At 41.6% G+C, this 14,138-nt stretch overlaps 1 protein-coding gene across 13 annotated transcripts in view; it reads left to right on the forward strand.

Moving 5' to 3' along the window:
* Nucleotides 1-289: 289 nt before the first annotated feature.
* MBP (myelin basic protein) overlaps nucleotides 290-14,138 on the forward strand; it is a 111,356-nt gene continuing 97,507 nt past the window's right edge. For 2 of the 13 annotated variants that reach the window (XM_069004305.1, XM_069004319.1), the window contains exon 1: nucleotides 1,263-1,586. The gene's annotated coding sequence lies outside the window, so the exon portion shown is untranslated. The other 11 variants (XM_069004310.1, XM_069004311.1, XM_069004306.1 and 8 more) reach the window with 11 other exon arrangements.

Genomic DNA, 14,138 nt, shown 5'->3' on the forward strand with positions numbered 1-14,138 from the left:
TAATAAGTCTCTATTTATAGAAGTTTAAACATGGTGCAGGTGCAACAGACAGTAATCAGCAATGAACTTTTCAAATAAAGAATTCTATAAATTTACTTCATACTTTCACATTTTTGAACTGGATGGAAACTATGCCTAAAGTATTCAACCAAGTGAACTGACCCCCAAACGCTGGATGAAATGCAAAAGGCAGTTTCTCATCTCTCCGAACTCCGAACAGCCCGACCCCAGGGGCTCGTGCTCAGGAGCTTCATTCCACGAAGGTGGCTGAAGTTTGCCTGTGCCTAGCGCTAGGGTGACACCGGGTCACCACCCGCCGGACAGTGTGGGATTCCCGCTGGAACAGCGAGATGTGCCGTGGGCCTCGGACCAGGCAGAGCACGGCGATACCCGGTTTCTGTTGCGGGTGAGTGACTTTGAGTCTAAAACTACGGACCCTTTGCCTACCCCTCCCGCCACCCCGGGAATCAGATTTATCAGGATCCCAGTAAGCCCAGTTATGGGAGGAAGTTCCCGGCCCACGGCAGCCGGGTCCGGGAGGGCAGCGAGCCCCGGCGGGCAGGGCAGGGCAGGCAGGCAGGTTGCCACCGCTCACCCCACTGCAGCCGTGGCCAACCCCAGCTCCCAGTGGCCCGAAGCTACTGGCGTCCCTCTCCCCCCTGGAGCTCGGTGCCCGCCCCACGGGGGTAACGGGCCCCCGTCCCTCCTTCACCCCCGGGGTCCTTGCCCTTCCCTGCCCGCCTTCCCCGGCGGGAGCTCTCGCCCGCTGCTCCTTCCTGGTTGCCGGCGGCTGCCGAGGGGCGGGTGGGTGGCGGGGCGCGGCTGCCGGGCGCACCTCCCGCGCAGGTACCGCGGGACAGCCGCCAGGCTTCCAAGGGGGGTCAGGAGGGAGCAAGGGAACGAGCCACACGGCGCCGACACCGAGCGGGCGCAGCTCCCGGCTCCCCGGCGGGCGGAGAAGGTGCGGCTGTGTGGCGGCGCGAGGGACCCACGCGCGCTCCTGAGCGCGGCGCGGAGCGGAGGTTCCCCCTTCCTGAGCATCCCTGCCTCTCCCCTCACCTGGCCGCCGCTCCCGGTGGGTGCGAGTGTGCGCTGCCCCCTTGCACCTTGGCTGCCCCCACCCGCTGCATGCAGCCCCCGGAGCGCCGCAGCCCAGGAGGATACGCCGGGTGCGTTGTGATTATTATTATTATTATTATTATTATTATTATTATTATTATTATTATTATTATTATTATTATTATTATTTTGTGAAGGTTTTTTCTCTTCTCTCTGGGCGGCTTCGCGGAGGAGAGGGGAGAGGGGCAGCCGTGGCCTCCCCAGCGCCGGCGGCTCTAGGGCCGTGCCCGCCCCGCACGCTGCGCTCCGCTCCTCCGTGTTTGTTGTTGTTGTGCTCCGAGGAAGGAGGCGGCAGAGCGAGCTGCTCCCCCGGGGCGGCGGAGAGGGGGCAGCCTTTCGGCTTGTTTCTCTTCCTCTTCGCCGTGTACGCCCGCGTCCCATCCTCCTCGGCGGGGCAGCCGCGGGGGGCTCGGCGGAGGACGTGCGGCGCTGCGGGACACCTGGGGCAGGTGGCAGCGCGGACAGCGGTAGGTGGCCCCGGGCTCCCTCCCGGGAGGGTTCCCCCCGCGGGACAGGTACCTGCGGAGCTGGTGAGCGGTTCTGGGGGCGGCCCGCCGCGAGGGGCTGGGGAGGGCAGGCGCAGCTGCCCGGCTCCCGCAGGTGTCTGCGAGGGGCGCGGGGCTCCCCCTCCGTCGGGACAGCCGTGCCTTACATAACCGGGCGGGAGGCCCGCAGTCGGTACCGTGCCTTCCGGTTTCACATCGCGGCCGTGCCCGGAGCCTTACTCCGAAACGGACAACTTCTCGTTTTGGTTTGGTTTGTTGCCTTGTTTTTGGGGTTTTTTTTCCACTTCACGGGGCCAAGGCGCACGACAGGCGCTGGCGGAGAGCTGAGGAGCGGGGCAGGTGCTGTCCTCCCCGTGATCCCACCGCTGCCCCCTGCACGGCTGGGCACTCACCGGCTCTTGCAGGGATTTCCTTAACTTTCTGTGGGGAAGGTGTGCGCGGGGCTGCGGCGCCTCCGAGGTGCCGCCTCCTGTCAGGCGCCCCCGGGCCCCGCCACCTTCTCCGCCCTCACCGGCTCGGCTCGGCTCGAAGTTGCCGTACTTGTGATACGTGCTAGGCTGTGCTGGGCTGTGCCCTTGCCGGGGAGGGTTTGGCGGTGTTTAAGGTAACTGTGTCTCCGTGTGTGCCTGTGTGATGAGCTGTGGCATCCGATAGCAAAGGCTGTACTTCTCGTGTTTTCATACGCTTTTAATGACTTTTTAGAAATCGCTGCATGATTTGCCTTGGGAAGAATGTAAACGTGTGTTTTTGTAATTTTAAGTAGGTCTATCCTGATAGTATTTCCTGTGCACCACCTTTGCCTTTCAGTGTATCAGATGCTGTGTTTGGAGTAAAGTTGATTGAAATAATATGAAGAAGCTGGGAAAATAGCAATTTCTTGTGGAGAAATTGAGGTTTTCACCCTCTGCAGTGCAACCAGAATTGAGTCTCAGGTGATCAGGAGTGATAGCATGTATATTGCACTGTTTTATTTCTGTTACATCCACTAATCATTTTTAAAGAGCTGAGACTAGTATAATTTTGTTGGTGTGGAGTACTGTCACTTCACAGATACAAACAAGTTGTCCTGTAGATTATGGGTGATTGTGTATAAAGGCTTGAAATACCTGGCTGGAAGGATGACGAAGTGCTCCCTGTCAGTCAAGGTAAATAATAACAGAGTACGAGAACAGTCTTGGTTTACATTAATGATTTGATTGCTGTTGGCAGTCAAGTAGTAAACAGTTCTCTAAAATCTTTAAATGGTCTTAGAGCAGTTAGTAATAACTGGTATGGGTCCATCAAACCTCATGAGCATAATGGATTGTGGGTTACATCGGCTCTGTCACAGGTTGCATTCTGAATCATTCTAAAGAGCACCAAAGAGAACATTACAAATGCCATGCCTGGTTATACTGAAGTGTCTCATGATAACTGCCTGGAGAGGACTAGGACAGGGAAAGCTTGCATTGATGCTTCCCTAGAATACTCTCTCCAGGCAGCTGTGGCTCAAGGATTCCCAGGGGTATTCCCGTGGCGTTGCCTTTGTTCTTGACCGACACAAAGTTTGTTGTTCTTTCTTTGGTCTTATACAGTAGTTTTTTCAATCTCTGAGGAAATAGGTAACCAGATGAAGCATTCTACAGTCGCTATTAATCACTGATAAGATGGTCAGAGGGCAAGTTCTTGTTTGCAAAGGCCTATGCATAGGAGTTATATTGAGGGGTATTAATTTTCCAAGTGGTGTTCATGCACTAGGCTCTGAGATAATACATTTAAAATAAAGCTCGATATTTATAATGAAAAGAAAAAGGCATAGTGGTATCTTGATGAAATGGATTCTAATTAATTTTCACTGAGTTGGGAGAAAGCCATGAATACAATGTATTGTCAGCTTCACTGGATTTTTAATAGAGAATTAAGAACAGAGATGGAGTTAATGCTATTCTGTACAGCTGAAGAATGTTCACAGACTTTCAAAGCCCCTGTTCTATCATGATAGTTAATATAAATAAGGTAATGAGTGTTACAGTCACTATTGTAGTGATAAATTTTAGCTTACCACAGACACTTAATGATAGAAATTGCAGCATGTTACTTAAAAATAGTTGTGTATTTGTAATTGATTTGTTTTGTGTGTTTGTGAAAATCTTCATGACAGAATTGTTCTTGCATTGGGATTTTTTTCTTGTAATGCCAGCTCCCATATGATACCTAGAGCCTCACATCCTCTTTGAAGATAAGCTCATCAGAATTCTGGAAATCATCGACTCGAAGTATCCTGCACATGCAGAGCAGGCTTATTTCTGTTTTCAAGGCTTGAGAACAACCAAGATGACATTTGTCACCCCACAAATCCATAGCATAACTGGGACATCCATCCAGTTCTTTTCAGTTCTGAAAGTTTGAGAAGATGAGTGTTAGTGGTATCTTAGATTACAAATGAAGGTACGTGGAGTGGTAATGGTGGGATGAAGCAAGAGAGCAACCCAAGTGAGTGTCCCTACTGTTGTGTATCCAAAAATTTCTTGTTTGTTTTTTTTGTGATGGTTTACTCAGTACTTGATATGAATTACCCATATGGTTGAAATAGCCACTTTGGTTATTTTTTCCACCAAATAGAACATATATTTATAGTTTAGGCTCTAACTGCTCTGGTACATGATTGTTGTGACTAAAGAAACACGTTATAAACTGTTGAGAGAAGGCCAAGTGAGCTGAAATATACATCTCATAGTTATCAGTTGTTCAGTGTTTCAGTGCTACCTGTTTTCTGTTAGCTTCTTACCTGCCAAAAGGGAGAGCTGTGAAAATACATTTGTGCTGATATATTAGAACCTGAGCCATTTGGTTCAAACTTTTACTTACCAGAACTAGATTAACTTAATTTACATGAGACTGTAACAATTTTTGACAGTCCACATTGTTATTGGACTAATGAGAATGAAATCTTTGGCTAAAACACTAAAAGCATAAATAGTGTTTAGTGAGAAGGCTGGAATCTTGCATACAGGTTTAAAGTATAAACTCTGTCATGGATTAAAGTGCAGCAGAGTCTTCTGGATCACTGGTAAAGTGCTCTGTCCTTTGGTATTTAATTACCTGAATAATTTTTCTTTCAGGCAAGATGTCAGGTTGAAACTGTTACCTGTGTTTTCTGAGGTGAGGGTCTTAAATAAAGGACAGCAGCGATTAAGAGCAGCAGGTCAGGAACTGCTGTTTTAAATACAGCCAGCTGATAATCTTTTATAAACCAGGAATTTTTCTGGATTCTTTAAAATACTCTGTTGAAGACAGAAAGGTGTCCAGAATTGTTAGATGCTTCCAAGAAAAAAATCAGCAGGGACTTGTAATTTCTGAAGAAGCCTAAATTTATATGTATTTTAAAAAAGCTAGCAACCAATGGAAGAAGAATCAGAAAAAGGATATATGTTTTAGAGCTTGACTGCTCAAATCACTTGTACAGCTGGAATTTCCGACAGATAACACTAGGCTCCAGTACTTTATTTGCATATTTCTTGTGTTAATATCCATTTTCCAGGGCACTCAGCCTTCTGCACAAAGTGCTTGATTTGAACCTAATTAGATAATCGATATAAAATGAACAAGTTGGTCTCTGAGATACCAATCCAGTTGCCCAAGGCAGTGGCTGACTTCAGTGGAGATGACATTAGAGCCTCAGCAGCCTTCAGTCGTAGTTCTGGCTCTGGCTGTGTTGATCATTCTGCAGGCAGGTTTTTCTCAGCCCGAGGAGACAACCTGTGACTGCTGCATTCGAGCTAAAGGAGCACAACATGCTGCTACTGACTAAACAGTAAGTTAAGATGCCCCAGTTGAAACACAGTTTCTAAGGGTTTTGCCAACATGAGAATTTAGACAAAATATTCTTAGTTATGCTAAGCTGTGGTTGGAAAGAGTTGCACAAAACTTCATGGATGGCTTTCTCCCAGGGAGATAGTGATAGTGCCTAATCTTATGTCTTCAGTGGCGTTAAATAAAGGCTATGTCACAATCAGTTTTAAATTTTCTTTACTTAATAATTTCATTCAGATGACTATGGATTTTCTATGTTCATTTCTCTGGTTGTTTTCTTGTATTAGTAGCACATGAAGAAATGTCTTCTTCAATCTAATCACCACACATATCAAATGTACTCCTGTTTGAATTCTCATGTCACATCGGCTTTTGGGCATAGTAGTAAACAATTTTGATGTTAGTTATGTTTACAGTTAACAATCTTTTTAACTTCTTTAAAGAACAAATTGTACTCATGTTTTCTTTCTTTGCCAGCTGTTTTCAGAGTTTGGCCTGTGGGTTTTTCAAACACTTTTTCTAGATATTCAGGAAATATATCAGTCAATCTCATCAATTTTCTACACCTCATCTTCTTACTTGAGACATTTGCAGAGACTGACTCTTCTGTAAAAGGTAGATCATCCTGGGTCTAACTTTTTTTTGTAGAGATTCACACAGAGCTTACTACTATTTTCTTTAAAGGAAATTCAGAATCTATTGTGGACATTTATTAGTAGCTAAAGAATGTCTAAATAGGAGACACTTAAACCGTTCCTGACAACAGTATTCAGATTTTAACATTTTTGGGCTTTCATATTCTGAAAGAAGCTTTGTGCTTCTCAAAATGCTCTGTTAAAAATAAGTAGCGAACTCTTTGGTTAATATAGAGTGAGATCATTCCTGTGAGGTTTCTTGCATCAGTTGCAGTAACTGTGAAATCCCAGTTCTGTTGCTTGGAATAGCTGTAAATCTTGGACATAACCCAGGAAAGCCCACACAAAAGGCACGTGAGAGAAAACCAAGAAACAACATGGAATTTTTCAGACAGGTTTTTTTTTTTTTTTTGCTTCTGTCTTGAAGTGATTTTGAAATAACTCAGTGAGGAAGTTAGTCTTCTAAATGTTTACTTATATATTGCTTTTTATTTCACTTTTTAAACTTTTTTTTCCCCCTGGAGCTTTTGGAAGGCCTTTCAAAGGGGAGAAACAAGGAAGTTCATAAATCTGAAAAGACTGATCAAATCAGAGTTGTTGTTTTTTTTTAAATATACAATGACTGAAGGTAAAATAGTGGGTTTTATATTATTTTTTCTTAAAATTTGAGCAGTTTTTGATCAACGTATCAGCTGTACTAGGTTTATTTTGCACATTGGAAGGAAGGCTGTTTTTTAAATCTGACTTTTTTGTATTTTGTTCTAACACTTGTAAAATTTCTTAGTGTGTAATTGAAATTCTTAGTATTTGTTGGAACCCAGAATGCAGGGAATGTTTCTCTGCCTGTCCTGAGGGGCCTATCCCCTCAGGGAAACACTGTTTTTAACCTTGTACATGGAGACGGCTGCCAAGGCTTTGGGATGAATTAGAATCTACAAGGGTGTGAGTGAGGTGATAGTACAATATATAGCTTGTCACAGGGTGAAAAATTTAAAGTTTAGGTTTATTAGTATGGTAAGTAGATGAAGACAAGATGGAGGACTCCTGTCGTTTTTCAGGTCTCTTCCTTCTTCTTCACCTCCTCCATTTTCTGCAGTGTTGGTAGCACAGAATGATTGGTCAGGAAATGCCGCAGTACCGGGTTACGTGAATGGATAGTTCATTAGGCATTGGTAGAAAAGTCGAAATAATGGACGTTCTTAGTGACAATTGGGTGATTTATCTTTAAAAGGGCCTTGAGTTTCCTGCATTTTGTCTTTTGCTACTTGCTCTGCTTCATGCTATGTGGGCAGCATGTAAATTACTGATAGGATATAATAAACAATCTGAAGACCAAGAAGATCCAAAAGTCCCGTTCGTCTCTTACTCCTGGCAAGGACTTTCTCCGCCATCCGGGGAGGACATGTTGGGGTCGAGAACCCTCACAATATTTATTTTTTTAAACGCTTGGGAAAGTTTAAACATTTGTGAATGTGGGAAAGTTTAAACATTTGTGAATGTTTAAATTCAGGTCTTTCCAGATTGGTGAAGTTAACAACGAGGGGATCTAGTGTCTAACTATTACGATTGGAAAGTGAGAGGGACTGCTGAAGAGTTGAAATCGCTGGATCACAAGTGAAAATCTGTTTGTTATTCGCTTACTTCTTACTTGGAAGTCACAAAGTTCAATTAAAACAATGCAGTTGGACAATTCATAGCTATCCCTGGAATTCATACACTTATAAAAGAGGCATGGCAGTGTGAGAGATCGTTACTACCAGACACACATAGAGCTGTTCTGGCTGCGTTTTTGAATCAGTTCTTCTGATTGATCTTGTGAATACATGAAAGACCATGAAAAATAATGGTTGTATGTAATGGATTAGGTTAGATCAAGGACTTGTATAGTGCAGCTGCAGCCTGTCATCTCAAAGGGACTATATTTGCCCTCCAAAAATTGGAAAAGCTCTGAAATACAGCTTTTCTGTAGTTGTCAGTGCCCTGCCAATTTTGCTTTTTTTCCTTTTCAATTACAAATTGTGACACAACAGTTTCCAGATTAGAAGGCAGTTGTGTATTCTGATTATCCAAGGATCTTTTGGAGGACAGTATACCTCTCTTGCTTCATCTCTTCTGGGCATGGTCTTGACAAACTGTGGTATGATGGTAAGAAGCCAATCATGAGGTTTGTTCATATTTGGACAGAATGTGTTTCACTGGCAAAATGGCCCCAGTAAAATCATAGATTCTAATATTAACAATTGCCTTGGAGCCCTAAGAGCAGTTGTCCTGTAATTTCTGGTTAGTATTGACATTCCTGTTTTTCCTTGATAGATTTCAGATGGACAAACTGAAGTGAGGTAGGGTGACTTCAGGTTGGTAATGCTGGTTGGGTGGATTAAGTGGTAGAGGTGGTCTTTGCTGTCTCCTCAGATCTTCTTCCTCACCAGCCTTACTGTATCACTTTCACCTTGTCCGCACAGCTGGCCAAATCTCTTATTCTTCAGACTGGGTTAATGCCTTGAAGATAAAGCCTTTTTTTTTTCTTTTCTCTGTTTTTAGTGGAGCAATTCTGCAGATCCCAGTTACAGCTGTTACTGTCCTCTGCCCTTCAAATCTGTACCTACACCTGAGTGGCATCAACATATCCCCTAACTCATTGCCATTTTCTTCTGATTAATATAGATAATAATATATGTATATATTTAGAACTTCTGTTGGCTTCCTACAGTACCCACTCCCAAGAAGTGTTCCTGCAGTTTGTGAAAAATTCCTTAATTAACCTAGACTTCCAGTTAATCTCGGAAAAGACTCATCATATTCTGGAGTGGCAGTTCCATATCATCCACATCATCTCATGATTAACAGCAAAACATTGCTTTATGATGTTGTCTAACATACTGTAATGCTTTTCAGTTATCCTTCTCCAACATTGTTATTTCCCAGATGTCACCATTGCTCTTCTCTTTTAATTCTAAAAACATGAGTCCTTAGTTAAACTCTCTTGTCAGATCTTGTTAGTTCTCTGGATGAAAAGTAGTGTTGGAGTATTATCTGACAGAACTTACAGTGATGAAAATAAAATACTATACTTGTCCCTTAGAGTGTTAAGAAGGTACAGAAGAAATTATGGCAGATTCGTGCATACACTGTGATTTTTTTGTGGAGGATGGCTGTACCAGTTTGTGTCCAGAAACAACCCGTTACACTGAAAATTATGACAGCAAAGGCTGAAACCAAACAAAGGAAAACAACTGGCTCATGTTTCCAGTAGTTCTGTGGTATGGGATAAAATACTGATGAAACAATACAAAACAGTAACTTTGGGGATTAGCATGTCCCTCGGAGCTTTATCTATAAAGAATGATATAATAATTGTAATAGGAAACTTTCTGACCCCTACTGTGTTGCATTTGTAATGTTTTGATAGCTCACACCATTCTAGAGAGCTAAAATTGGAGTAAAACTCAATCCCACGAATCACTAAAATCCACTGTCAAGTTACACAGTCATCCCATTTTAATTTGTCTCTTCTGTGAAGTGGTCACTGAAAAACAGTCAGCAATTTGATTCCAGGTATTTTCATCTCTATGTTGCTTAGTTTAAAAGAAAAAAACCACAATGCTTGACTAAAAGACAGTGGCAAACTTTTTTGAAAATGGTTGCCTGTTGTGCTTCATATATTAACAAAATTGGTGATATGAGTAGAACCTTTTCACATTTCTTAAGTCAGCCTTGGTGTTAACTCTCCTTTTATTTTTCTTAAAGTAGAAAGTAGGTTTTTTTCATAGTTGTTTTTAGCTTAATATATGTGCTCAAATAATTGGAACTGACTTAAAGGAGAACAATTGCAATTATCTTGTGCTTTGGCTCTTGTTGAGTCTTTTACTTTTAGATTCTTTCCTCAAATGTTGGAAGTTACTGTAATGAGGGATTTCTCACTAAAATGCATAGCTTCTACAAGTAGAAACTCCCTGACTTGTATTTTGTGTTATCTTTTATCTGTACTATTACTTTGCCCTGACTTGTTCCTTGAGAAGAGATGCACATAAGTTTCTGCTCAGCTTTCATCAGCATAGTCTGACTCAGCACTGTTCACCTGGAAGATAGGCAGTAATTTGGCTTTGTTCTTGTTCTTTGGAAAGATACTCTTGTCAAATGGGAAACAACCCCTAATAGGCTCACATGGAAAAACTGTTACTTTAATGGAAATTTTAGTAGGTGCTTTTCAACTGAGTGCAGGGCTGTTGGTGTTGAAAAGCTAATCTTAAACTTTGGCTGACTTGTAGAGTGGGTTGTGAAATATTCTATTCTTCTCCTCCTCCAGTGGTAAAAAACATTGTATGTGGTTTGGTTATTGGGTTTGGGGTTTTTTTTGGTTGGTTGGTTTTTTTTTCCCTCTTAATTCTAACTCCTGAATGCCACAACCTTCTTTATTAATGAAAGCACCACAGGAAGATATTTGGTTCCAACTGAAGGCTGAAGTTATAGCCATGAGTAATAATTTTTTGTGCCCCTGGAAAGAGTGAGAAAGAAGTAATGAAAACTACTTTGCAACATAATTGGCCTTTTATTATAAATGGTTTGCATGTTTCATCCCTGTGAGTAATATTTTGTCCATTAGGCTTTAGCGAGGCCACAAACAGCATACAGCAACAACAAAAGTGTGCTCCTTGTCTTAATGGAGTTATGTGGTAAAGCACTGAGTAGCATCATGTTCAGAATTCTTAACTGCAGTTTATATTTTACCATTAGGGACTGTGTTTCTTTCCCCCTTATCTAATACTTACTTACAACTTCCTAGATCACAGTTGATGTTGCTCTGCCTCCATGCACCTTGTTGAAGAGCATGGCTTCATCATTTTTATGATTTAGTTTTAGATACAGAAAATTCGATACTAAGTGCTCCAATGCTTTCTCCAGGCAGAACAATCCCAGTGTGTTCAGCCTCTCCTCACAGGACGTATTCCAGCTGACAGCTGTCTTTGTGGCCTCCCACTGAACTTGCTTCTGTTGACACTTCATAATGTGGATCCAAAAGCAGACCTGGTAGTGCAGATACCGGAGTAATGGATTGTGCATGATGCAGAACAATTGCTTCCCTCAGTCCACTGGCTGTGCTTCAGTTTCCAAAGCCTGGGAAGCTGTTAGCTCTCCTTGCTGCCAGGTGGAGGGCTGATTCATGTCTCTCCAGGACTTCCAACTTGTTTTCAGGGGAGCAGCTCCCCAGTAAGTTGGTCTTTAGGCTATGCTCTCATGACATTTGTGTTGGCCGTATCTAAGTTATTCTGAATGGCAATCCTGCCCTCCAGAGTGTCTTCTACACCTGTAAGTGTAGTGTTTGTGGACTTACTGAGTGCACTGTGTGCTCTGCCAGGTCACTGTAAAAGAAATAAAGACATTAAACAGGACTGGGTCCCTAACCTATTCATTTGTAACCATGGGCAGATTGTGAACCATTAAGAGCTGCTGTTTGAGCCTAATGATAAGAGATATTTGGGTTTTTTAATCAGCTAGTAGTTTACCCACCCACACTGTAACTTAGGTTAGTTAGGTGCAAAGATGCTGCGTGAGAGATTGCGGAGTATTCCTAAAATCAAGGTGGATGACACCAATGATCTCTCATCCACAAATCCTGTCATTTTGTGACAGAAGGCAATCATATTGGTCAGGCATGATCTAAGCTCTGTACATCCATCCTGGTGATTCCCAATCAACATCTTCTCCTTCGTATGCCCAGAAATGACATCCAGGTAGGCACATACCTAAAAATTTTGTGGAAGTAGACTAACAAACAATGAAAGCAGGCTGGACTGTGATGCTTTCTTTCCTAGTGACCCCTCAGACTTGGTAACTGATAACCTGTGCATAATCCCTCTCCTGCTCTTCTTTTCTGGATGCCCAGTTGCTGTCCATCTGTAGGTGATGAGTGCCTGCCGGTCACAGGATGGAGCACCTGCATCTTGGGAGTCTGGTGATGAATAAGCTGGGACTTCATGTGACCTGGGGGAACAAGTTTGTTAGGAACAGGATGTTGCTTCTAGAGTGATTCTTGCCCCCTGTGTGTGTGTGTGAGGAATGCACAAGATAAGAAGGTGACAGCAAAAGTGACAGTAAGTTTAATAATTATATTGGCTTTATCTAATGCATGTTAATGATTATATTGATGTTCGGCTTATGGCCAGTGGGCTTTGCCCTGGGTTCTCTTTTGTATTGATTTAGTTCCATAATCTTGCCATTAGCTTGACAGTAACAAGTAATGCATATGCACGTGTCAGTGAGGCTGTGCGAAAAATCTGTATTTGCCTTCTGATATGCATTTAAAGCTTCTTTTTTTGGGAGTTGTTTGCTTTTTTTTTTGGTTTTGTTGCTACTGTTGTTCTGCTTTTACAACTTCTCTAATTATGTCATGGCTTTTTTTCTGCTAATCACTATTTTGATGTTCCCTTATTACTCATAATTTTAGATGGTCTTTAGAAAACACTGGAAACTGTCAAATGCAGTAAGATGCACAGTAAAACTGAGACTTGCTTGATTTTCACATAGTAAGAAGCAAAGAAATTTAACCTGATTATATGATGCTGAATAGTGAGCTCACAATCCCTTACTGGGGAATTCAGTGTTTCTCGGATCTTATCATTAGCACCACTTGCCTTACTGGTTCAGGTGTTTAATTTTCCAGTTTCTCTTATTGATAAACAGTTATTACTCTGCTTAGTTCATCATGTATCAAAATGATTTTGTCATGTGATGATAGTTGTCCTTAGTTTTGTCCTGTCTAGAATTATATATTTAGATATTCATTTTTATTAGCTGCATTATTTTTTAGGATCTGAAAACCCCTTCAGAGTAAGGTTATAAGTATATTTAATGAAACATTTCTACAGGAGCAGTAGCTGAACTGATTGTAAGAGCTACATTCTACAATTTGTAAATGTTCTAGTAACCATCCTATCAGCAGTGAATTAATCAGAAATACAGCTTTCATAAAATATTTTGAATGGCATGTATAATTAGCTCATTATTTTAATGCTTCCAGTAAGAAATTAATTAATGAATTGCAGTAAGACTTTAATACTTCAGGAAAAAGATCGTAATAGTTGGCAAATCATTGTCAGTATTTTAACTCAATCTTACCTGGATTCCAAAATCATATTGGCCTTTTCTAAACTAAGACTGAAAAATATATGTAGGGGAAAAATTCAAATGCTAAAGGATAAATAGTACCTCTATAGTAAATTTTATATACCTAAGTTCTTACTTTTATCTGTAATGTCTGTCTTCCACATTTTAGGAATCTGGTTTTATGCTTTACGTGTGAAGTGTAAAATCACATTTTCCTCTCGCTCAGTTTAGTAAATATTTTATTTTTGCAAATAAAAGATTAACATGCAAATACAGTATTTGTAGAATATTACATTTGGAGATAGACAAATGATTAAATGTATTTCACAATCAGCCAGCTCTGTACTTTAACCTGAGAGGAATAACCAGGCCTTTGGAAAGAAGGCAGTTAAGTGATTTCATAATCATTCATGCATTACAGCAATACTGGCACACACAAGCATAAAAACTGGTTTTGCTGTGTCTTCCTGATACAAACGAATACGATGATCTTCAGTGGGCTTTCTTGTAAAGACCACCTAAATAAGTAAGGTCAAATGAAAGCAAGATTTTAAGACATTAAGGTTTGTTGGAACACTGATTTTAAGTAGATAATAAGCAGATAAAAAAGTTATTCTGTATGTGTCCTTTTGTGGTATTGAGTAATTTTGTAATTTTTTTTTTTATTGATTGAGGGAGGCGTTGACTTAGAGTATGTTGACTCAATTCCTGCTTATAATTACATTTTGTTTGTATAAAAACTCTTGTAGTGTCAGTTAAATAAGTTGCCTGTCATATAGTTTCTTAAGCATTCTAAGTTTTCTCTATTTAAAGATTGCTGCAATTCAGAAATGTTTGAAGTTACTTGTATTTTGTTGGGAACCCTGTGCTTTGAAGTTACTAAACAGATTTTAATCCTTGTAACTAAAAATTGCCACTCTTAAGAGACCATACTTTTATAGTAATGGTTTATGACCTAGTGGTCTGACTTTACACAGAATAC

The sequence above is a fragment of the Aphelocoma coerulescens genome, chromosome 2 (assembly GCF_041296385.1).
Source record: "Aphelocoma coerulescens isolate FSJ_1873_10779 chromosome 2, UR_Acoe_1.0, whole genome shotgun sequence".
Lineage (NCBI taxonomy): Eukaryota > Metazoa > Chordata > Aves > Passeriformes > Corvidae > Aphelocoma > Aphelocoma coerulescens.